This window comes from Hakea prostrata, chromosome 3 (assembly GCF_041222555.1).
Source record: "Hakea prostrata isolate BN-2017 chromosome 3, UWA_Hpros_2, whole genome shotgun sequence".
Classification (NCBI taxonomy): domain Eukaryota; kingdom Viridiplantae; phylum Streptophyta; class Magnoliopsida; order Proteales; family Proteaceae; genus Hakea; species Hakea prostrata.
The window spans coordinates 61,840,381-61,865,199 of NC_142602.1; the positions used below are offsets into that span (position 1 = coordinate 61,840,381).

General features: G+C 33.8%; 1 non-coding gene across 1 annotated transcript; it reads right to left on the reverse strand.

Moving 5' to 3' along the window:
• Nucleotides 1-20,207: 20,207 nt before the first annotated feature.
• TRNAR-UCU (transfer RNA arginine (anticodon UCU)) lies at nucleotides 20,208-20,280 on the reverse strand. The gene has a single exon. It is a non-coding gene; the product is annotated as a tRNA-Arg (tRNA).
• Nucleotides 20,281-24,819: the final 4,539 nt, after the last annotated feature.

The following is a 24,819-nucleotide window of genomic DNA, read 5'->3' on the forward strand; positions in this document are numbered from 1 at the left end:
TTTTTTTTTTAAAAAAAAAAAAAAAAAATTAACTATATATAATAATAATAAATAATAATAATAATAATAATAATAATAATAATAATAATAATAATAATAATAATAATAATAATAATAATAATATATAATAATAATAATAATAATAATAATAATAATAATATATAATAATAATAATAAAAGAGAAATCGGGCATCTAAAGGGGGGGGCATAAAGAAATAGATATATATTTTAAAAAGCATAGAGACTCCAAAATTGGATTTTTATTGGATATATTTGTCCAATTTATTATTGCAAATCTTTCCAACAATATTTATTATAGGAATATTTTTTAAAATAAATAGTGATTTAACTATTTTTAGTAATAAATTTGACAAATATATCAAACGAAAATCTAATTTTGGGATCTCTTTGCTTTTTAAACATAAAATGGAGTGTTAGTGTTTTAAGGCTTTCATTTTGGAGTGCTAGTGTAATTTGCTATAATAATAACTTTAATAAAAAATAAAAATAATTATTATTACCAGCAAAAAATTGGCCTCTTGGTAATAACAAATGCCTCTTAATAAAGAAGTTAGAATTTACTTTTCTGTGGTAATATATTGAAATTATGCATAAAAATTACCCCAAAGATCTATTCGAGACAAAAATAAACTAACCTGAATGAAAATCAGATCCAAATAATATACTTATTATTATTATTATTGTTAATAGATATAATATGAAACGTATACATATTAGCCAAAGTACCTTTTAAGTAATCATAATAATCATAGTATTATTCTTATAAAAAAATCACATTATTATTACTATTACTACTATATGTTAAATGAATGGTTTGTGGCAAACTTTTCTCGGAACAAGTTGTTTATTTATTTATTTTTTTTAATTCATTCATTTATTCATACGATTTGTAGCAGATCTTTAATTGGACAGGTTAATTTAAAAACCTGATTTTAAATTAAAATTTCCGTAATGACTTAAGGGAAAAAAAAAAAAAAAAACCCTAATTCCATTCAATGTATTACAGAAAAAAAAAAGTCTCATAATATTATTCAGAAATAAATATAATTCTCCCTTAATATGAAAATTCTTAAAAATTCAAATTATTTAAAAAAAGAAAAAGAAAATAATAAAGAGCCATGACCCATGATGCATATACACGTAAAATTTTATTAGTAACATACAACATCAGATGATTAATTTTTATTAATTAATACCACTCAATTCGAATTTTCTTTCTTAATTAAAACAATCATGTTAGTTGAAAGATGTGCAATCCCCCTACTGAGGGGGGGGAAGCAAGCGGCCAACATTGGGGAACACCACCCCTCCCCTTTTTTCCCCCCACAAATAAATATCCAAATTGAAGGGCGCAAAAAAATATTTAAAAAAATAAATTTTCCCCCCCGCCCGGGGGTTCCTTTTTATATTAAAAAAAAAAAATAATATTTTTTTTTTTTTTTTCCTAACTTTTCTTTTTTTTTTTTTTTTTTTTTATTATTTTATTTATTTTTAATATTTTTTTTCCCCCCCCCCCTTTTTCGGTTTTTTGGTTTTTTTTTTTTTTTCTCCCCCCTCGGTTTTTTTAATAAAAAAAAAAAAAAAAACAAAAATAAAAAAATTATTTATTTTATTTTTTTAAAAAAAAAAATCCTTTTTTTTTTTTTTTTTTTTTTTTTTTTTTTTAATAAAAATATTTATTATGGATGTCCATTACCCCAAAGAGATTGTACTTCCAATTGAAGATCTCAATTACCTCAGGATGCAATATTGGTGAAGATCACAACCATCTCATTACACAATATTGGCAGTCAATATTTCCATTCTATGCACCTTCAATCTTGGGCGACAATCTATGTTTCCATATCAAGAATATCTTATTGTGTGCAAGAATCATATATTGTATTTCCATATCAGAGTAGATGCTCCTTCTACTATAAATATGTAATGCACTCAAGCTGAATGAATCGGTTCGATTGAACTCATCTTGTCTTTCTTCTTTGTATCTAATATATTTTCTCTTTATTTTATAACACGTTATCGACGATTCCGCTCGAAGAACGAATCCGCTCGAAGTATTGCGTTTTGAGAAGAAAGACAGCAGACTATGTATCATTATGTTTTCTATTCCAAAGTGAAAAGAATGATCAACCTCCTCGCACGTTTTTGTAAACAATGGAGTTTACCTTGTCCATCTTGAAATGTAAGTGCATCATGATAAAAAGGTATGTGTTTTATTGAATCTAAGAATCAATCAAATAATAAGATATTATGTTGCTTTAACGATTGTGGTTTTATTTATTGTATATAGTGGTTGCTAGCTTTGCACCACAAATATTGTTCAATGCACCTGAAGTTGCAAGATTTGAAATTGTAAATGAATACAGTTCTCAGATGCACTTGAAGTTGCAAGATTTGAAACTGTAAATGAATACAGTTCTGCAGATGCACATGAAGTTGCAAGATTTGAAACTGTAAATGAATACAGTTCTGCAGATGCACATGAAGTTGCAAGATTTGAAACTGTAAATAAATACAGTTCTACAGATGCACATGAAATTGCAAGATTTGAAGTGCTAAATAAATACAGTTCTGTAGTTTTTGAAATTAATTCTCTTTTGAAATTATAAAGAGAAAATATTATTCATGAAAATATCCTAGCAAATTTTCAAGTTTCAGATTTGTTGTTACAATAGTAATATTGTAAAAGGAGTTTTAAGAAAATACTTTGAATGATATCATGCCTATTTGTGGCTGAGTAAAATAATGGACTATTAATGAAAAGTCATGAAGCTCGTCTTATTGGTTCTGTTCCATTCCCTGAAGTGAATGCAACAATTCATGATATGCCTGAAAGAAGGCAAAATTAAAATTATGGTCATGACTGTGGAAGAGGATGAGGCAAAAGACGGAATAATTACCGTCATTATTATGGAAGTAAATAAGAGAATAATAAGGATTCTCAATATAACAATTCAAGAAGTGAAGATAATATTTTTACCAATTTGGTATGAAAGCTATTAGACATGTATCTATCATACTCCACAATATTTAATTAAGCTTTGTCAAGCCTTAATTAAAGAAATAAAAATAATGTGGAGATAAATTAGATTTTCCAAAATCATGATACTTGAGCAATTTTTGCCTACAAAAGGAATGATTTTGATGGCCTCACATGTACTACATATCTAGATGCTGCAAACTTCTTTGAAGATAATAGTTGAAGATTTGATTATGTAATTCTTTTCTCTTCAAATTTCATCTCATATGTTAGTTTATCTTAAATTTAATCTTTTTCTTCTACAAATTTTTTTTTTTATTGACTTTCTATATATCTTTTAATATATTTTGTTTCATTTTGATGAAGAATGTGAATATTCTCTTATATCTTTGTGACGCATATTATACCCGAGAGAAAAATATACATATTTCTCTTATTTGATGATACGGAAGCCAATGTTCATATAAAATCGGTAGTACAACATTGATTGGAAGCTCCGGAAGAGCTAATCTATTATTATCTCGGGAGATAAAATTGGTTATAAATAATTCATTATTTTGTAGTAAGTCTCAAAGAAACTTATTAAGTTTCAAAGCTATTTGCCAAAATTATTATCAGATTGAGACTACAAATAATGGTATAAGTAAATATCTATACAAAGTTATTAGATATTTCTCCCAATTTGTACTACACGAATATCGCATGGTTGAAACACATGCTTGGGTAAATCAAATGAACATTGATTCCAATAATTTTATTATTTGGCATGACCGGTTGGACCATACCGGATCAAGTATGATGCGAAAAATTATTGAAAATTCAATTGTCATCCATTGAAGAACCAGAAGATTCTTCAATTAAGTGAATTTTCTTGTATTGTTTGTTCTCAAGAAATATTTATTATTAATATTCACCAGCTAAAGTTGAGATTGAACATTCTACGTTTTGAAACGATAGAGGGTGAAATGTATGGGCCCATTCACCCATCATGTGGACCATTCAAATAATATATGATTTTAATAGATGCATCTATAAAGTGGTCACATGTATGTTCATTATGAACTCGCAATTTGGTGTTTGCGAGATTGTTTGCTCAAATAATGAGATTAAGAGCATAATTTATGAATTATAAGATAAAGACAGTTTGTCTTGATAATGCTGGTGAATTTACATCTCAGGCTTTATGATTATTATATAACAACTGAGATCACAGTTGAATAGCCTGTTGTTTATGTTTATATCCAAAATGGTTTAGTAAAATCATTTATTAAATGTCTCCAATTAATAGCTAAACCATTGGTTATGAGAACAAAGCATCATTTGTACGCATCGGGCCAAAAGGTTGTCATAAATTCTCCCTATTACAATTGGCTTATGGTCAGAAGCCAAATATTTCTCATCTTAAAATTTTTGGATGTGCGGCTTATGTTCTAATTACTCCACTACAGCGCACAAAGATGAGTTCCCAAATAAAGTTGGGAATATATGTTGGATATAAATCTCCTTATATAATGCAATATATTGCCAATGATAAGAGATTTATTTAATGAATTAGTTTTTCCAACATGAGTGGGAGAGAATAAACAGTTGGAAAAAGAGATTGATTGTATGCATTATCATTATCTCATTAGATCCTCGCACTGAGCACTGTGAACTTGAAGTTCAAAGGATAATGCAATAAATATTATAAATCAACTGCCAGATTTGCTGACCTGCTAAGAGTTACTAAATCTCATATTCCAGCTGTAAATGCTCCAATTAGAATTGATGTCCCAGAAGGACAATCTATCAGTGCAAATGAAATTAAACCACGTTTAAAATGTGGAAGATCAATCGGTTACAAGGATAAAATCCTAGAAAAGGAAAGGATCAAATGATCAAGATGGTTATAATATGGAGACAATTGATTATGAAGATCCTGAAGATATAACTTTCTATAAAACCCCGGAAGAGGTTAGGCACCGAAAATAATGAAGAGATCTCGATTAGTTATGTCATTGCAGGAAAAAGATGGAACCGAAAAGATAAAGTTGTCGACAACATTTTTTATTGTTGAAATAATATATCAAGACGAGGATCTTGAACATAAATTTGTTGATGAATATAAATTAAGAAATGATTGGCCAAAATGTAAAGACGCAATTCAAGCAGAATTGAATTTGCTTGCAAAATAAAGTTTTTGGACATGTAGTCCAACATCTGAAGGTATAAAGCCAGTGGGGTACAATTGAGTTTTTCAAAAAAATGAAATGAGAAAAAGAATGAAATCGTGATATATAAATCATGAATTATGGCACAAGAATTTTCGCAGATGCCTGGCATTGATTACATGGAAACATGTTCTCTTGTGGTGGATGCAATCACCTTCAGATATCTTATTAATCTGGCAGTATATGAAAATTTTGACATGCGTCTAATGGATATTATTAAAGCCTATTTATATGGCTCACTCGAGTGTAAAATATATATATGAAAATCCTTGAAGGATTCAAAATGACTGAAGCATATAAAAATTCCTAGGAAGTTTGCTCAATAAGGCTTCAAAGATTATCAAGGCATATATGGTAATCTCCTTAGTGTATATTTACTAAATGAAAAGCATAAAAATGATCCAATTTATTATTGTGCCTTTATTAAAGGATATGGATCTAATTTTAGTAAGTATATATGATGATGATTTAAATATCATCGAAACTCCTGAAGAGTTTTCAAAAGCAATAGATTATTTTAAGAAAGTTGAAATGAAAATCTTGGAAAGACAATGATTTGTCTTGATTTGTAAATTGAGCATTTGACGAATGAAATATTTGTTCATCAATCAACTTATATAGAGAATATTTTGAAGAGATTTTATCTAGATAAAATACATCCATTGAGTACCCCAATGGTTGTGAGATCGCTCAATATATAGAAAGATTCATTTCGACCCCAAGAAAACAGTAAAGAATTTCTTGGTCCTGAAGTACCATATCTTAGTGCTATTGGGGCATTAATGTATCTTGCTGATAATACACAATCGGATGTAGCATTTTCTATAAGTGTATTAACAAGATTTATTTATTCTCCAATACGAAGACACTGAAATGTTATAAAACATATATTTCAGTATATTCGAGAAATTATTGACATGATATTAATTTTATGAATGTGGATATCAACTTACTAATTTTGCAAATGCAGGATATTTATATGATCTACATAAAACTAGATCTCAAACATGCTATTTATTTTCAAGTGAATGTTAGCTATTTTATATTTGGTTAAGATCAATGATACAACACATTCATGAAGCATGCAATCTTCTACTAGAAGAAGGAATTTCAACAATATTATATGAAGATTATGCTGCATGCAAAGCTCAATTGAAGGGATGATACATCAAAGAAGATAGAACGAAGCATATTTCACCGAAATTCTTCTTCACTCTTGATTTTCAATGAAATGGTGAAATATATGTTCATTGAATTCGTTCAAGTGATAACTTGACAGGTTTATTTATTGAGGCGTTGCCTACTTCAAATGTTGAGAAGTTGGTATATGATAATGGAATGTACGTATTCAAAGATACTCAATGATGTTATCATCGGAGGAGTAAAATACGTCTGCACTCTTTCCCTTAACCAAGGTTTTGTCCCACGGGTTTCCTGGTAAGGTTTTTAATGAGGCAGCTACTAATACGTATTATTTAGATATGTATACTCTTTTTCCTTCACTAAGATTTTTCCCACAGGGTTTTTCTTAGTAAGGTTTTAACGAGGTACATTATCTATTGATGGACATCCAAGGGGGAGTGTTATAAATAATATTTATTATGGATGTCCATTACCCCAAAGAGATTGTACTTCCAATTGAAGATCTCAATTACCTCAGGATGCAATATTGGTGAAGATCACAACCATCTCATTACACAATATTGGCAGTCAATATTTCCATTCTATGCACCTTCAATCTTGGGCGACAATCTATGTTTCCATATCAAGAATATCTTATTGTGTGCAAGAATCATATATTGTATTTCCATATCAGAGTAGATGCTCCTTCTACTATAAATATGTAATGCACTCAACTGAATGAATCAGTTCCGATTGAACTCATCTTGTCTTTCTTCTTTGTATCTAATATATTTTCTCTTTATTTTATAACAGTTTTATTATTATTCTTTTAATAAACTTCTTTCTTTTCTTCAATCTACCAAAACAAAAAACAATTAAAAAAAAAAAACTTTAGCAAATAACTCCATCTCCAAACGCAGGTTGAAGATGGGAAGCCCCACCCTCTCCAATATCTCAAAATGAAGGCGAAACGTCAACAATTTACTTCATTTGGCTCTTCATTTTTCGGTATTGACGTCTTGATTTTCAATCCTCAGGTTTTGAATATCCTCCTGAATCCTTTTTTCAGTTTTTAAATTAGATTTGGGAGCAATGGCGGCAAGTTCTTAGCAAAGGTTTAGGGTTTGAGATTTCAAGATCAGATTCTTCACAAAGGTTTTGCGGCATTACGTTGCAAAGGTTTAGGGTTTGAGATTTCAAGATCAGATTCTTTGCAAAGGCTTTGCGGCATTACGTTTCAAAGTCCTGCAAAACTATCAAATTTAAGAAGAGGAAGATGGACCGATTCTGGGATATCAAGTTCGAAAACAGTGTATTATGTTTACCAGGCTGTTGATTCACGATGGGACCAAATCGATTGATCTCTCTTCTCTCCCATCTTCACCATTCTTCTGCTCCACGATTCTCCACTATCCTTAACAAAGCTTTTGATTTTGAAGAAGTTTCTTTCTGTTGGGATGAATATTTTCCCTCTTTTGGATTTTGCTTTACCTCATCGTTTTGAGATTTTGCTTTACCTCATCGTTTTGAGATTTTTCTTCGCTAAGGTTAAGATTACCTCGGTTTTTCTTGCTTTCTTCATTGTTTTAATTTCTCAGGATTTTATTTTTGAAGTTACTGGTTTGGTGATGAAGCTTATGTGGACTAGAGTTGTTTTTGATCTGAGCATCGTTCCTGAATCTGAAGACAAACCCTTGGTATCTCATTTTTGGTTGATTTTCGATTGATTTGTTTGAGTTTTCTTTTTTTAATTGTTTTTTTGTTTTGGTAGATTGAATAAAAGAAAGTAACCTATTGAAAAAAAAAACAAGGGTATTTTCGTCACAAAAAGTATTAAAATAACGATTTCTGTTAAGTTTGTCCTTATTTAATCATTTCTTGAAACCACAGGGGAGCCATATGCAAAAGAAAACTTAAACTGGACTAAAAGTGACCTGGATCAAACCTCAAGGGGTCCAGATGAAAATTACCCTTATTTTAATAACTAAAGTTGGTTAACGAGAAGAAGTCATCAATAAATATAAATAAATATAGAGAACGTGGTAGAATTTAAAACACTCAAAATTTTGAAAAAGACATGATCAATAAATTCTGAAAACCAAAATTTGTATTAGAAAAGGTAAGTCAACAGAATGTCAATGGATACAAACTTATTGATAAAATTTTAATTCGAATTAAAAAAAAGAAAAAAAAAAAAAAAACTTGATTGGTAAAGTGGTAAGATCTATACTTTTCAGCATGGTTCACTGTGTCGGCGACATAGGGCGATATGTCGCCATGTCGCTGGGGGCGACACGACTCCCCCCAGCTTGTCGCCCCCTAGTGACACAATATATACCAAATATCGGTGACATATCGCCCTGTGTCGGCGATATAAAATCGGCGGTATATCGCTACATTCGCCATATATAACGGAGCGGGACCCCGTGTCCGTCGGCAACAATATGTGAAGCATGAGCCATACTCAACATAATTGTATAATGAATTGTAAACTTTAGCACATATCTTTACTAATTGTGTATTTGTGTTCTCTTTGCATATTTACATTAGTTTATATGAATTTTCCAAACTTCCAGTTTTGCCCCATATAGCCTGGACATGTGCTAATTATAAACTTTAGGTTAGGTGATGTTTTAGGTCAAAATAACACTCTCAATGTGTTTATTGGCCTCAAATTAGGCTGCACGTCAAATTTCAGGTCAAAATGACCTAAAATACCCATTGAAACAGGGGTTCGATTTTTCATCAAACCCCAACCAAAAGTCGGTCGACTTTCGGCAATATGTCGCCCGTGTCGCCTGTCGCCAGGGTCCGACACGGAGACACGAGTCGACATATCGAACCTTGCTTTTCAGTGGTGATCCTTGCGGATGACAAAGCCCCATCTGAGGATGTAATCGAGGTGCGGGCCAGAATGAACCTCAGACCAAAAAAAAAAAAAAAAAATGAATTCATTACTCTCTCCCCCTTTTACTCATTAAATTCCTTAAGGGCCGTGGTACGCGAACCGAGATTCAAACCCGGATTCACAAATGGGAGATTTTTACCGTTTGGTTGTGTGAATTCACATTTTACACAAAACGGAATCGAGATTTATGGGTAGAGGGAAACCGAGATTTCACCCATACTATCAAAGCGTTAAAGATTTGAACCATAATTCAATAAATATTTTTTTAGGATAAATCTATAAATTTCATTCCAAAAATTCAAACTAACCAAACAGGTTAATTTTCGAACCATGACTCTAGAGATTTGAATCTGGAGATTTGAAATCTCTAAATTTTTGAAATCTATAGACTCAAGTAACCAAACAGGCCCTAAGACCATTTTGATAGTCCAAAAACAGTTTTTTGAATCCATTTGATAAATCGTTTCTTTTTGCATTATTTTTGCAACATAAATTGAAATTTATGAAAAAAATTTGCTTTGAGAAACACTTTTGATGTTGCTATTTTTTGGAGCAAAATGGGGTATGGCTTGGCTTAAGTGAGACAGTTTTCAGAGTATTTATTGAATTTAACACTCTAAACATAATAATGGCAAATTTGTCAATTTTACTACAATTTTCAACTTTTATACTTCTAGAAATAAGTTTTATCAAATGCCTAAAAATGTATTTCTACTTCTAGTTGGTGATTCTCGAAGCATAAATATATACTTGGAGAGCTATCAAACCAGGCATTTCCTCTCCTATTCCCAATATACCTTCCTATTTCCTCTCCCTACACAACTGATTGACGTAAAACCCGAATAAATTTAATAAAATTTTTTGCTTGATGAAATAAAATGGAATATGAAAAAGGGAGTGGGAAAAAGTATACTTTTCCACTGGATGTCATAGTTTAGGTTTATTTGTTTGGATTGGGGGAGGGGGGGGGAGTGTAAGAGTCTAGATCACCTCCCCCTCATTGTGCTCCATTGATAGTTTAAACCACATAACAGGGGGTGGACCCACCAAAAAATATTTAAAAAAATTAAAAGTAAAAATTTCAATGGGCCCCATGTGGGTCGCACCCCCAACTATGTGGTTCAAAACAGTCAAGGGAGTACATTGTTCTCTTTGACGGGGAACTGGCACGGACTTGTGGGGTAACAGAAAGACAATCCTTCATGATTTGAGGGAATTGTTTGCTTATGTGGCATAACAAAAATTTTCACCCCATCTTTTTAAAAGTCTTATATTTATAAGTGGAACTTTATGGTAAAAGAAGGAGAATGAAAGAGATATTATTTCATTTATTATGAGACTCACATTTCAACTTTACCACAAAACCCTTTTATTTCTTTTCCGTTCCCCGCCCCCCTTCCCCTTCCCCTCCCTTCCTTTCTAAGGTTATATACTAAGCATCCCATTAAGAGACAAGATCAAAATGAAGAAGACAATAGATAAAAGGGAAGACGGTTCAATGCTAAGCACGGAATAAGTGAGGTGGAAATTATAAAAGATTGAGGTGGAAATTATAAAAGATGAAAAATGACCTCCACCCTTTTTTCTTACACATCCACCCCCGATAACAAGCCCTAACATCACAACTTCCCTTTCCAAAGGATTTCTAACTCTATTCACCATGAATGTCATTGATCCTTGGCCTTTCTCTTAAACAAAAAACCTTCCCCTTTGCAAGATTGTGAATTCATGCAAAAGAGGAAAAAACGCCCCGGATTTGGCATATGAACTTGTTAAGGATAATAACGGTCTTTTGCAGTATGAGGGCAAAAGAAGAAAAATCACAAGCAACCCTAGCCGTAGGGCAACCACTATTCCATGCGTGCAAGGCTTTAAGAACTCCACTCAAACTCAACTACCTCTATGCATGCAAGACTTCAAGAACCAGACTCAAACTCAACTAATTGAGAGACTCCAATAGATTACATCTTATCCATAAGTGGATTAATATCAGAGTTGTGTGCACTCAAACACACAAGAGACATAGTTTATACCAAACACAAATAGATATTTTAAGTAATTCAAACTTTAGATTTGGAGTCCAAAATTAATGTTGAGTAGGACTCTTATAACTATAAATATGTAATCTGTACTACAATCAGAGGTAAATTGCAGAGATCAATTGAACCATGTAAAATTGAGTCTCTCTTTCTCTCTCCATCACCCAAAAACATGTCACTCTAACCCTAATTCATGGCTTTTAACAGAACCCTGTTCTTGATACCTAAAGGATTTACCTACCTTGTAATGTTTTGAAGATAAGTTGAACTCCTTCTCTTTCTTGTATTGAGGCAGTTGAGCAAAAAATCAGGAGCAAATTGCATTGGCATCCCAAAATGGAGGCCTTAAAGCACTGACTCCCCACTTTATGTTTAAAAAGCACAAAGACCCCAAAATTAGATTTTCATTGGATATATTTGTCCAATTTGTCACTGAAAACCTTTCAGACGTTGTTTATTATAGGATATTTTTGTAAAATAAACAGTGATTTAATTGTTTTTAGTGATAAATTTGACAAATATATTTAATGAAAATCCAATTTTGGGGTTTCTGTGCTTTTTAAACATAAAGTGGGTATCAGTGCTTTAAGGCCTCCATTTTGGGGTACCAGTGCAATTTGCCGAAAAATCAAATAGAATGAGGTAGCAACATATTTATTTGTTAATAAGAAGCAACAGGATCTGGTTAAGTTATTACCCTCGGGATTTTCTAGGTGCGTTACGTAAAAAGTAGTCATTTTCATCACTTGCAAGTCACTGGGGCTGACATTGAACAATTTGAAGCAAACTATAGAGGATATGATTCAGAGGCAAAGGACTTGAAGGATCTATATCAGAAATACAAGGGTAATATGAACAATTACAGGTTATGATGCAGCAGTCCGTTGCTGTGTTTTGTTTTGCTGGATATTGATATTTTAAGTGTCCCTACCCAACAGGCTTATCTGTTCTTCGGATCCCTTGTTGGATTCACATCAATTCAAGGATATTTTTAGTGTTTAACAGCCAGCTGCAGCTGGCATGTGTATTAAAATCCACTTTGAGAAATTTTTTTCATGCTATATGTCTTTTTGAAACATCCAATATGTAGCCGTTGTTTATTCATTTTTTTAACTTGCTCCAACGTGTTTTCATCGGTAGATATATCACTACAAGAAAATAGGGCTTTAGAGGCTTTTGACAAATGCCTTTGTAGTTTACAAAAATGCCTCTAATACTTTTAGAGGCATTTTCTATAAATGCCGCATAAATGCAGCTATAGGTCGTGTCACAAAAGACCTAGCATTTTAGAGGCAGTTTAACAAATGCCTCTATTTTTAATGTTTTAGACACACTTTTTTAGTTGCATTTGTAAAATGTTACCAAAAGTCTTTTATTGCATTTGCAAAATGCCTCTAAAGATTTTATGTTATTGTTAATTTCAACTGCAAAAATTATTTTTGAGGCATTTATATTATAAATAGAGACTTTTTCACTCTTACTTCTAATGATCATTTTTAATTTTTGTGGGTATTTGAATAATATCACTAAAAAATACTAATTTTTTTCCTTGTCTTGTACATTTTTCTTTTTCCTTAATCCCTGAAATATTATAAATAGATTAATTACAATATTCCAAACATATTAATTAAAAATTTATTTATATAAAAAAATCTTTGTATACATCAAATGTTTATAAACAACTAAAATTTCTACAAATACTGCATAAATGCCTCTAAGAAAAATACATTGTTTACACTTTTATTTCAGTACAAATGTGCAGACGACACATGTATTGCAACCAAGGTTTAAAGTATCGGTATCGAGTATCGTATCGGTCGGGTGATTTTAGAGACGTATCGTCCCGGATCGAGTATTGTATTGCTCTGGTTAATGTATTTTAGTGTAATTTAATGGAGAGACGTATCAAGATGTATCGTATCAGTTGGATCAAATAAAGATACTTATTGGCTAGTATCGTATGGTATTGTGGGATACTTTAAACATTGATTGCAGCTCCAATAGGAAGGACATTCTCATCAATTGTGAACTAGGGCATGTGTAGAGGGTGGGACATTCCTACCCTTTCACCTATCATGAGAAATGATCTAAATATCTTGTCCAAGAAGAAGGCAAAATCTTTACTACCCATGAAATAAAAAGCACTGTGAGTGTTGTTGTCTTCCACGATCTTAGTTGAAACTTGGTGCATGATACAAAATTTTTTGTCATCGTTCACATCGGCTGCAATGCATGTACCAACTTCATTCCCACTCTTTCATTTTCTTTGTATATTTAGTCTTATTTATAAGTTTTTAGGGCTTAAAAGCTGCAAAAATTTTTGACAAGAGAATTATATATTTTACAATAGTAAAAGAAAAGAACACAACCTAAAGAGTTCAACTAACAGAAAAGAGGGGTTGTAGTTGTACCTTTGACAACATTTAATAAGATTTTGTTATTGAGATCTTGTACAAAAAGCCAAAGAATAAGCATATGAATTTCATAAATCAGCATGAATCAATTGAAAATTGAAAAGAATATACCAATTCATTTATCTAAAGAAATTGAAAATTATAATATCAATACAAAAGAATATGCCCATTCAAAAGATCACAAGTCACAGCACCATGAAAGCACAAAATTACCAATCCATTTATCCAAGGAAATTGAAATTTTTTTGTAACAGACAAAGGGAGAGACGTGGGCGTAGGTTAAAATAAAGATTCAATACAAGTGAAACAGAAAATCAAAACAGTCTTATCTCTTATGATCAACTTAAGAACCTTCGTTTTCCTTTCATTTTACATTTATCTCTTGAACTGTCCATCTATGGAGAATCTCTCTATCAATCATCATCTCAACTAATCCATCGCTTTTACTTTTGTGTTTCTAAATAGTTATTCGAAGAAACAAATAAATGTAAGATTAGAACCAAGATAGGTTTAATCCCAGTCAACATGAAATAAGTTGGTATATATATATATATATATATATATATATATATATATATATATATATATATATATATATATATATAAGGAAGCTCATGGCTTTGTTCTTGAGTTAAACTTCAAGTGTAGTGAGTGAATGTAGTGGCTGAAGATGGTGTATGGTTTTAGGTGTCTCATCCGCATCGTATCCTTCCTTATTTTCTTTTTCTCCTCCCCATTAAACCATACAACTTGATGGGTTAGTCTGCCAAATCATGCATGGCTTAGTCAAGAATGTAAAAGTCAAAAAAAGAAAATTTGTAAAATGGTTTTCTTCTTTCTCTACTAATATATATCTTATTATTTACTTATTTATATTCATTATGGTTCAGAAAATAGGCATTATTCATTAGTTCATATAAAATAAATAGAGAAATTAACACTTATACCCTAATTTACAAACTATCTGACCCATGAAATGTTCTCCTCTTTAGAACTTCTCCAGATGATGTCCCTTGGGAGATAAATGATTAACTTGTCATGCATGATCATCATTTATTTCATAAGAGGAATGCTGTCCCTCTTTGAGCTCATGCATCGTACTTGGTTGTTACTTGTTATTGTTGCATTACAGGTGTTTGATGAAAGGTTAGCTAGAGCTTGTAGATGCTCTGTGATTGGAAAATGGTCTGTTTCATTTTTGTTAAGAATTTGATTACAACCGCAATATATTTGTAGAGGGTTTGATGTAACATGCAGAGGTGGCTCTGTGTAATTAATGCAGAGGGTTATAATGCTAGAGAAGTTTTTATGGCCATTGAGATTGTTTGCTCCTCATCTTGTTTAAAAAGGAAAACAAAAATCATTCTTTGCAAAAGAAGCAAGAAAATTTCTTATTGACAAATTTCATGTCTGTGCAGCAACTTGTTTTATCTAAACAAGCTGTATGTTGATGTTGATCATCATGTGTTGTTTTGGGTTAATGATTTGGAATTAAGTTTAGTTAACTAATGTGTGTAAAATTTGAGTCAAATGATTTGGTTTTGTCAAAATCTTTGGACCTTGTTCTTGCATGAACATTAGCTTCAACACTGGTTTCGGATCTGTTTTCCTTGGTCTTGGTTATGCTAAAAATAGTACTTGTATTCTTTTAAGTCATATTGAGTCAAATGATTTAGTTCTGTTAAATCTTTAGACCCTGTTCTTGCATATCCATTAGCTTCAAGACTGGTTTCGGATCTGTATCCCTTCATCTGGGTTTTCTTCCAACATAAAATCGATATCTTATTGAGTGACAGTGGCTTGTCATTTACCCAAAAAAAAATGGCTTGTCCAAATGACCTGCCTACCAGAGGAATTGATTGCTTTAATTAGATAAGGCCAAGTTAATTGCTAGCATTTCTTACCCAACCGTACAGGATAAGCATAAATCACAAATCTATGATTGGGCTTACTTCTTTAATATGTTGAATGTCAATATCTTTTACTCAATTGTCAATCTTCCTCAATAGATTAGATATAGTTACATTCTTGAGAGGAGTTTATTTTGCGTAACCAGATTTCGTACACTAGCATGATTAGCTTCTCGCCATATGGCGTTTGGTATTGGTTGTGAATACCTGAGATTCATGTTTCCAGAACACCTATGGGCTGGATTTCAGGTATGAACATTGTATTTTTTTTTTTTTCGATAACTTTTTCATCATTTGCATTCTAATGTTTTTGAAAATATATTTTTAGTAACCCACATGTATTACATTTGTGCAGAAACCGAAGAGAAGTATTGAAAGGACAACCTAGTCCAACCAATCCATAAATGAGATGTTGGCATGGTTCGGCAATGAAATTGCCATCAGTCAGGATGAGGCACACCCAGTTGACGTACACACGGAGGATGTAAACTTGGTGGATATGACATTAGGGGCCGGTGATGATGGAACTACTCAACCAACCCCAATTGATCAAAGGTCCACAAGTCATACTAGGGCAGCATCAGATGCTCTCCCAGGGTCTTGAAGTAAGAAGAAGAAGAAGAAGGTCAAGACTCCAGCTGAAAAAGTATCAAGTCCTTTGAAGCAGCTAGTTAATGCATTTGACAAGAACATCTCCCAGACCTCTCGAAAAGGCTCACAATAGCACTTGAGACACTTCTTGGCCTTGATGTCCGTCGGAGAATGGCTGTGAAAGGTATCTACTGAACAACAAGATTGATGCCAAAGAATTCTTGGATTACAACGAGGAAAAGAAGCTCATAATGTTGGAGGTCTGTGTTCTCAGTGGCGATGGATCTAGTTTTCCCCGAAACTTGTTTAATTGAACAATGAATTGTTATTTTATAATCAAGAATCCTGTCTATATATATATATATATATATTATGTGTATATAAAAGTGTTATTCCCAGATTGACACTGAGAGGGGGGGTGAATCAGTGTCTTCAAAAATTCACCACAATGTGGTTGGGTCTACCAGACAGTGTACCACCACTCTGCAATCAAGGCACTCCAATATGTGCAACAAAGAAAAATAAACAAAAACGCAATGCACCAGAGTTTACGTGGTTCGGCCAAATTGTCTACATCCACGGAATAATACCCAACCTAGGGTTTCGTATATTACTTAATACACTCTTAGATATTTTGACTGCTACAACAGTCCAGGAACACCAATCCCTGTTATAGTCTAAAATGCAATTCAGACAAGGGCACCAACCCCAACCCCCTAGACAAGCTCCAACTTGCTAGGTCACAATGTAAACCAATAATTCAAGTTCCCCAAATTACATTCATGAGCTAGATTCTTCATCACTAAACATAACCTAGAAAATAATAGACAATCACTTGTGAATACGGGTTACCTCAACTTGTGTAAGATGCATGGTAACAATACTTGTTTCTCTTTTTCTCCAACTCCTTTTTTTTTTCTCTTTTCAATCTTTTTCAGTTTTCTCTCTTTAAAAAAGCCATACAACCGTGTTCCCTTCTTTTCTTCTGCTGCTTCTTCTTTCTTCCCTTTGACTTTCTTTCTTGTTCAGCAAAACAAAAGACTTCTTATTCCCATGCTTCAGATCTCCATAGCCAACCAACGTCTTCTGGTTCGACCTCCACGCTATTCCCAAGCTCCTCAAAACGTCCTTCCTTTTGCTGGAGTTTGCTCTCCTTTTATAGATTAATTTAACTCAGAGTTTGAATCAAACTCAGAGTTCCTATATGACTTAAACAAGGAGTGTTTTAATGTACAAATCGGACTAACTTCTAGATCTCCAATGAACAATCCCACCGTTGGATTTGAAGATCAAGAAGTCGTGAAGCTCTCCTCCAAAAATCGGCTCAATCGGACACTGGATGACCATCCGATGAAGAGGTTGATCAAAACTGGACTCAGAGTTTGAATCAAACTCAGAGTTCCTATCTGACTTAAACAAGGAGTGTTTTGACGTACAAATCGGACTAACTTAGAGATATCCAATGAACAATCCCACCGTTGGATTTGAAGATCAAGGAGTCGTGAAGCTCTCCTCCAAAAATTGGCTCAATCGGACACTGTATGACCATCCGATGAAAGGGTTGATCAACGCTGGACAGAGACCCTCAAAAACTGGATTCTTGAGTTTTCTTTATTTGAATTGGATTCTTTCTCTAGAGACCCTAAAAAACGGGATTCTTGAGTTTTTTTTTTATTTGAATTGGATTCTTTCTTTCAAATCTAATTTCCATATCAAAGCCCACTTAAGTTGCCAACAATGACAACACCTTCATTTTAGGCCAATGGAACAACAAAAAGTATGAGGTTATGTCAGTGAACCATACAAACATCTGAGAAATATGGTAATTTTGGTGATGCCATATTGGCATATCCCATTGTGATGATCTGGAGCTCATATCTATTTAAAGTGCTTGTAGAAAAGGGAGAATAGTTTTTCATGCTAAAATGCATTTATAATTTTTAATTTGCATCCAACAACATTAATTAGCATTTTTTTTTTGGAGTATGGCTAGAGAATGGTTGTGAAATGATACATGTCTTGACATTACACAGCTTCTTTGTAGTAGAAAGACAAAACATGTCACAAAGATGGAGTTTGAAAGTACAAATTAAAACCCAGTGAATTTCTTATTGTGGATCTAGAATTGGATCTTCTCTTCTTTCTTTTTTTTTTTTTTAAATAATCTCATTTGAGTACCTCGATCTCTGTTCTTGTAAAGTATCTCATGAGTTGCAGCAAATCTGGGATTGAGTTGAGATCTTTGTATGAGTGTGATTAAGTGAATCTTTGGATATGAGTAATGATATGATCTTAATATCTACTTGTTTTCTTGTTCTTTGTATGTTTCTTAATTGTATGATTTTTTAATTCATTTTTTGTTTCTAAACTTTGGTAAGAAAATAAGTGGAGAACTCTATGGCTATCCATGATGTTTTGACATTACATTGAGTTTCTTGTAGTAAAAAGAAGAAAAAGGTCAAGGATGGGAGTTTGGTCTCAGCACACAACTTAAGACTCAAGTCATTGCAGATTTATTTGATCAAGTGAGCGTGAGCACATGGTAAAACACCAAGTTCAAACGATAGTACTGTGAAAAATTGCCTTCAACATTGCGAAAACTCAACCTTTTGTGATTCAAATGACAAAAATAACAACAATCAATGACAAAAGCCAAACAAGTTCTTATGGGTTACAACTCATATAAATTAGTGTTGCTGCACAATTCCGTTCATCCCTTCAGCCGGTTGAACCTGCAAGAATGAGCTCGACCGTGGAGGTCGAGTTTTCACCTCCGACGATCTAGTTAGGAATCCGATTAAGGAAGACAAGAAAGTAACGAACAATAATAATACAAATAGCAATAGTTTTATTCAGCATACCTTTCTCTGGTGTTGTCATACCTTTTTATAGTTTTTCTATGTAAGAGTTTAATTGGGACTCGAACATTAGTTAGTCGGCAATATGAATCTTATTGATTGAATCCTACTCAAATACGAATAGTTAGATTCCAATTTGAACACTGTTTTCTTGGCCACAAGTCTTCGTAGAATACGCCTTACTATTCCGCTGGTCGGTTCATCTTGACTCGGCTTGTTCGGTTTTTTACCGAACTGGTTCGGGCTGATTCATTTCTCCTTTATCATATGGTGCCACATGTCGTTAAAGGAGGACGTGCAGAAAAGTAGTGCGCCGTCGTTGCCCATTTTACGGCGCAGTACAGTGTAGGATGACGTCAGCAATAAAGCCTGGCTCAAGTCAGTTTCCAAATGTAAACGTTATGTTGGTCGGATTTCTAAACTTCACAACGTGAGGTCGTGCTTAAAGTCTCTACAATCCGAACAGCCTGAAGACCGGATTCCAAAGACTAGGGGCCTTATGATAAAGGAGAAATGAATCAACCGAACCGGTTCGGTAAAAATCCAAAACAGTTCGGCCAAACCGAACAGGCTTAAACCGAACAGGCCGAGTCAAGATGAACCGACCAGCGAAATAGTAAGACGTATTCTAAGAAGACTTGTGGCCAAGAAAACAGTGTTCAAATTGGAATCTAACTATTTGTATTCGAGTAGGATTCAATCACTAAGATTCATATTGCCGACTAACTAATGTTCGAATCTCAATTAAACTCTTACATAGAAAAACTATAAAAAGGTATGACAACACTAAAGAAAGGTACGCTGAATAGAACTATCACTATTCATATTATTATTGTTCGTTACTTTCTTGTCTTCCTTAATCGGATTCCTAACTAGATCGTCGGAGGTGAAAACTCGACCTCCACGGTCGAGCTCATTCTTGCAGGTTCAACTGGCTGAAGGGACGAACAGATTGTGCAGCAACAATTAGGATGAGACTAAAAAAGTCAATTTTTTTTTTTAAATATACAATGTTTTAAAATTTATGGATCTAAATAACCAAATAGTTTTTAATAATGAATTCACAAATTTCATTCTACAAAGTTAAGGTAATCAAACAGTTAAAAGGTGGCTTAGGAAGAAGGAAATGATCGGACACAAAATTAAGATCCTCACACGCCCGATGGGACTCGAACCCACAATCGCCTGATTAGAAGTCAGACGCCTTATCCATTAGGCCACGGGCGCTTCATTCATCAATATTGCATCTGAAAGCTACTGGTGCAGCAAGGTGATGGTATAACCACTCACAAAAATAGTTGTATATGATTCTCTCACAAGAAGGAGATTTAGAAAACAGTACAAAAACACTTTTCTAATTTAAAAAAGGAATTCTTACAAAAACCGTGCTACAACACTTTTCTTTCTCTCCACTCTACTCTTTTCACTTCTCTCTCTTATCTCTCCCTCTCATACACGTTCCGCTAAGGTGTATGATTTTAACACAACAAGGTGTTTCCACACCTTTCTTTTCTTACTCTCTTTCTCTCCTTCTCTCCTCCCACTAACTCTCTTTCTTCTCTCTTTTCTAATTTTCACACGCATACATACAACATGACTAGGCTTCCTTTATATAGACATAAAGACCGTCATAGCTATTTCTTCAAACTTCTACAATATATCTGTTCATACTGAACCAACTCAAAGTCTTTCTATTCTTAACTGACTCTGAATTTTCCTTAAGGTTCTACAAGTTTCTTAACCGTCTTTATCTTCAGCCGCCTCTTCAACCGCCTCTGCATCTTCTACACTCTTCTTCAACAATCTGGTTCTTTCCTGAATTTGCTGACTTGCCCAAGTCGGTGTTTGACTTCAACACTCCCCCTCAAACCCGACTTGTCATGCCAAGTTGTGCTTTTAATCTCTTGAACACTTCAGTCTTGAGTGGCTTTGTAAAAATATCTGGATTCTTCGCGAGAGAGAGCGCTGACTTATTGTCAATGTATATGGTTGTAGGATCCTTTTGTGGATGATGCATCTCTTGCATAAGATTCCTCAACCATATTGCTTGGCATGTACATAATGCTGCTGCAATATATTCTGCTTCACATGATGAAAGCACCACAATTGATTGCTTCTTTGATGACCATGAAACTGCTGCAGATCCAATAAGAAACACATACCCTGATGTACTTTTTCTTGTATCTAGGTCTCCCCAATAATCACTGTCGGTGTAGCCAACTAGAATTGGATTATTTGATTTGAGTATAGAACAGACCTTGAGAAGAAGTTGTACCTCTTATGTACCTTAGAATCCTCTTTGCTGCGATGAAGTGACATTGCTTTGGTTCTTCCATGTATCTGCTCACGACACCTACTATATACATGATGTCTTGTCTTGTGAAAGTTAAGTACCTTAAACTTCCAATCAGGTTTCTGTAAAAAGTAGGATTGACAGGCTCTTCTTCTGAATCATGTCTCAGCTTCACATTTGTATCTGTTGGTGTTTCTATTGCCTTGCAACGATCCATCTTGAACTTCTTGAGTACTTGTTCTACATACTTCTTTTGTGAAATGAAGATTCCTTCATCTGCTTGGGTAACCTCTATTCCAAGAAAATATGACATTTGTCCAATATCTGTCATTTGAAATTCTCATGTCATGGCTTTCTTAAAGTCTTCGAACATACCTAGATAATTGCCTGTGAAAATCATGTCATCCACATAGAGACAAATGAACATGATATCTCCATCTCCATTTATCTTTGTATATAAGGTGTGTTCATATGGACTCTTTATGAAGCCGTTCTGTTGGATATATGCATCAATCCTCATGTTCCAAGACCTTGGTGCTTGCTTTAAGCCATACAATGCTTTCTTTAGCTTGTATACTTTATCTTCTTGGCCTTTCTTCAGATATCCTTGGGGTTGCTCAATGTATACTTCTTCTTCTAAGTATCCATTGAGAAAAGCTGACTTTACATCCATCTGATAGATTCTCCACTTGTTCTGAGCTACCAAAGCAATCAGAAGTCTGATGGTGTCAATCCTTGCAACTTGTGCAAATACTTCATCATAATCAATACATTGTTGTTGCTTGTAGCCTTTTGCAACAAATCTTGCCTTGTATTTCTCAACTTTAATTTCCTTCTTGATTTGTCTTCGTCTTATACACCCACTTTACTCCAATTATCTTGTGTCCTTCTGGCAAATCAGTGAGCTCCCACGTATCATTTTTCTTGATTGCTTCTATTTCTTCATTGATGGCTTTTTGCCATTTCTTTTCACAAGCAGCTTCTTTATATGTGATTGGATCACATTCTGCTAAAAGGCAAAACAATGTAAAATCATCTACCATTTGTATTGGTTTAGAAGTGTTGTAGATATATGTTCTTGTAGGAGCTTCTGTTGAGGAGCTGTTGCTGCTTGGAGTTATTGGAACTGGACTTAGCGGAGGAGTCTGACCTGGATCTTCATTTTGTGTCGGTGCTTGTTCTTGAAGAGCTTCTTCATCTTCCGAAGATGTTCCTTTGACATTCTTTTCTTCTACTGTCCACTTCCAATTATCTACTTCATCGAAATCAACATCTCTTGAGATTACAACTTTCTTGCTAATTGGGTTGTAGAGTCTATAGCCTTTTGTTCTTGCATCATAGCCTATGAAAATATGCTTTTCTCCTCTATCATCTAGCTTTCTCCTTTTTTGCTCTGGCACATGTACATATGCAATGCTTCCAAAAATTTTGAAATGACTAACACTGGGTTTGTACCCAGTCCATGCTTCAAAAGGTGTCTTGAACTTGACACTTTTAGTTAGGCATCTATTGAGTAGATAGACAGCACATGCTACAGCTTCAGCCCAAAAGACTTTAGGTAGATTCTTACCTTTCAAGATGCTTCTCACCATATCAAGAATTGTGCGATTCTTCCGTTCTGCGATTCCATTTTGTTGTGGAGTATAAGCAGCTGTGAGCTGGTGCAAGATACCATTCTCTTTGCAAAAATTTTCAAATAATCTTGAAGTATACTCACCTCCTCTATCTGATCTGAGAGTCTTGATATGATAGCCACTTTGTTTTTCAACCAGTGCTTTAAACTCTTTAAATTTGTCTAAAGCATCTGATTTTTCTTTAATGAAATATACCCAAATACTAGGGCTAAAATCATCAATAAAAGTAATAAAGTACCTGTGACCTCCAAGTGATGCAACCTCAAGTGGTCCAACTACATCACTGTGAATTAGCTGCAATGGCTTTGTTGCTCTTCTTGACTTTCCAACTTTAAAGCTTTTTCTGTGTGACTTTGCACGAATACATCCTTCACAAATTTAATCTGGATAATCAATATTTGATAAACCATTCACCATCTTTGACTTCCATAGTAATTTTAATCCGCTGAAGCTAAGATGCCCAAACTGCAAATGCCATAACCATGAGTCATTCTTGATGATGGAATTTAGGCACTTTACCTTTTCTTCTTTGATGTCCAAAGTAAATAGCCTATTCTTAGACATCTTTACTCTTGCAATCAAATCTCCAACCTTGTTCATAATAGTGAGTGTGAAATTCTGGAGATGGATATCATACCCCTTTTCTAGGAGTTGTCCAAGACTTATTATGTTGCTTTGTAGTCTTGGAACATAATAGACATCTGTGATAAACTTGTGGTCTCCATTCTTCGCCTGGATCATTATCTTGCCTTTTCCTTTGACTGGAATCTTAGATGAATCACCAAACATGACTTCTCCTTGAACTGTCTCGTTCAATTCTGTAAAATACTCCTTGATGCCGCACATGTGATTACTTGCGCCGGTGTCAAGGAACTAGGTATGCTCCTGTTCTTTTCCATCTCCTCTATAGGTTAGCAACACTGTGGATTGATCATTCGCCACTTCTTTAGCAATGTGAGTCTTTTCTTCAATCTTTGGTTCAAGCTTTTCTTGGCACTCATAGTTGAGATGACCATACCTCTTGCAATTATAGCATTGATATTGGGATCTTTCATTTCTTTGAGAATAAGAGCCACGTCCTCTTGATCTCCAACATTGACCTCTTATATTGGATCGTCCTCGATCATAATTATTTTGTTCTCTCCATCCTCCGCGTCCACCATAATTGCTATAGTTGCTGCCTCAGAATGTTTCTCGTCCACGATTTCCTCGTCCTCGTCCTTGACTTCTGCTACTTGAACCTTCATCTTTCATGGATAATTTACTCTGTAGAGCTTGATCCAGAATTCCACCAGGATTTTTATTTCTATTTATCCTTTGCTCGTGAGCTTGGAGAGAACCCATAAGCTCATCAATAGAGATTGTAGATGGATCCTTAGATTCCTTAATCGCCACCACAATATTTTCAAATTTTAGAACAAGGGATCTAAGGATCTTTTCCATAATTCGGACATCATCTAATATTTCTCCATTTCTCTTCATTTGATTACTAATAGTCTGAACTCGACTAAAGTAATCAGCAATAGACTCAGATGTATTCATTCTAAGAGTTTCAAATTCAGCTCTTAGAGCTTGAAGGCGTACCTTTTTTGCTTTATCCACGCCTTGATAGGATTTCTGCAGAATATCCCATGCCTGCTTTGCTGAGTTGGCATTTGAAATCTTCTCGAACACCGACGCCAACACCTTGATAAATGAGAAATAGAGCTTTCTTATCTTTCTTTCTTAAATCCTTCAATGTACTTTTCTATGCATCGGAGACTACTTCTGCAGCTGGTTCTGTATAGCCTTCATCGACAATCTCCCATAGATCTTGAGATCCGAGCAGTACCTTCATCT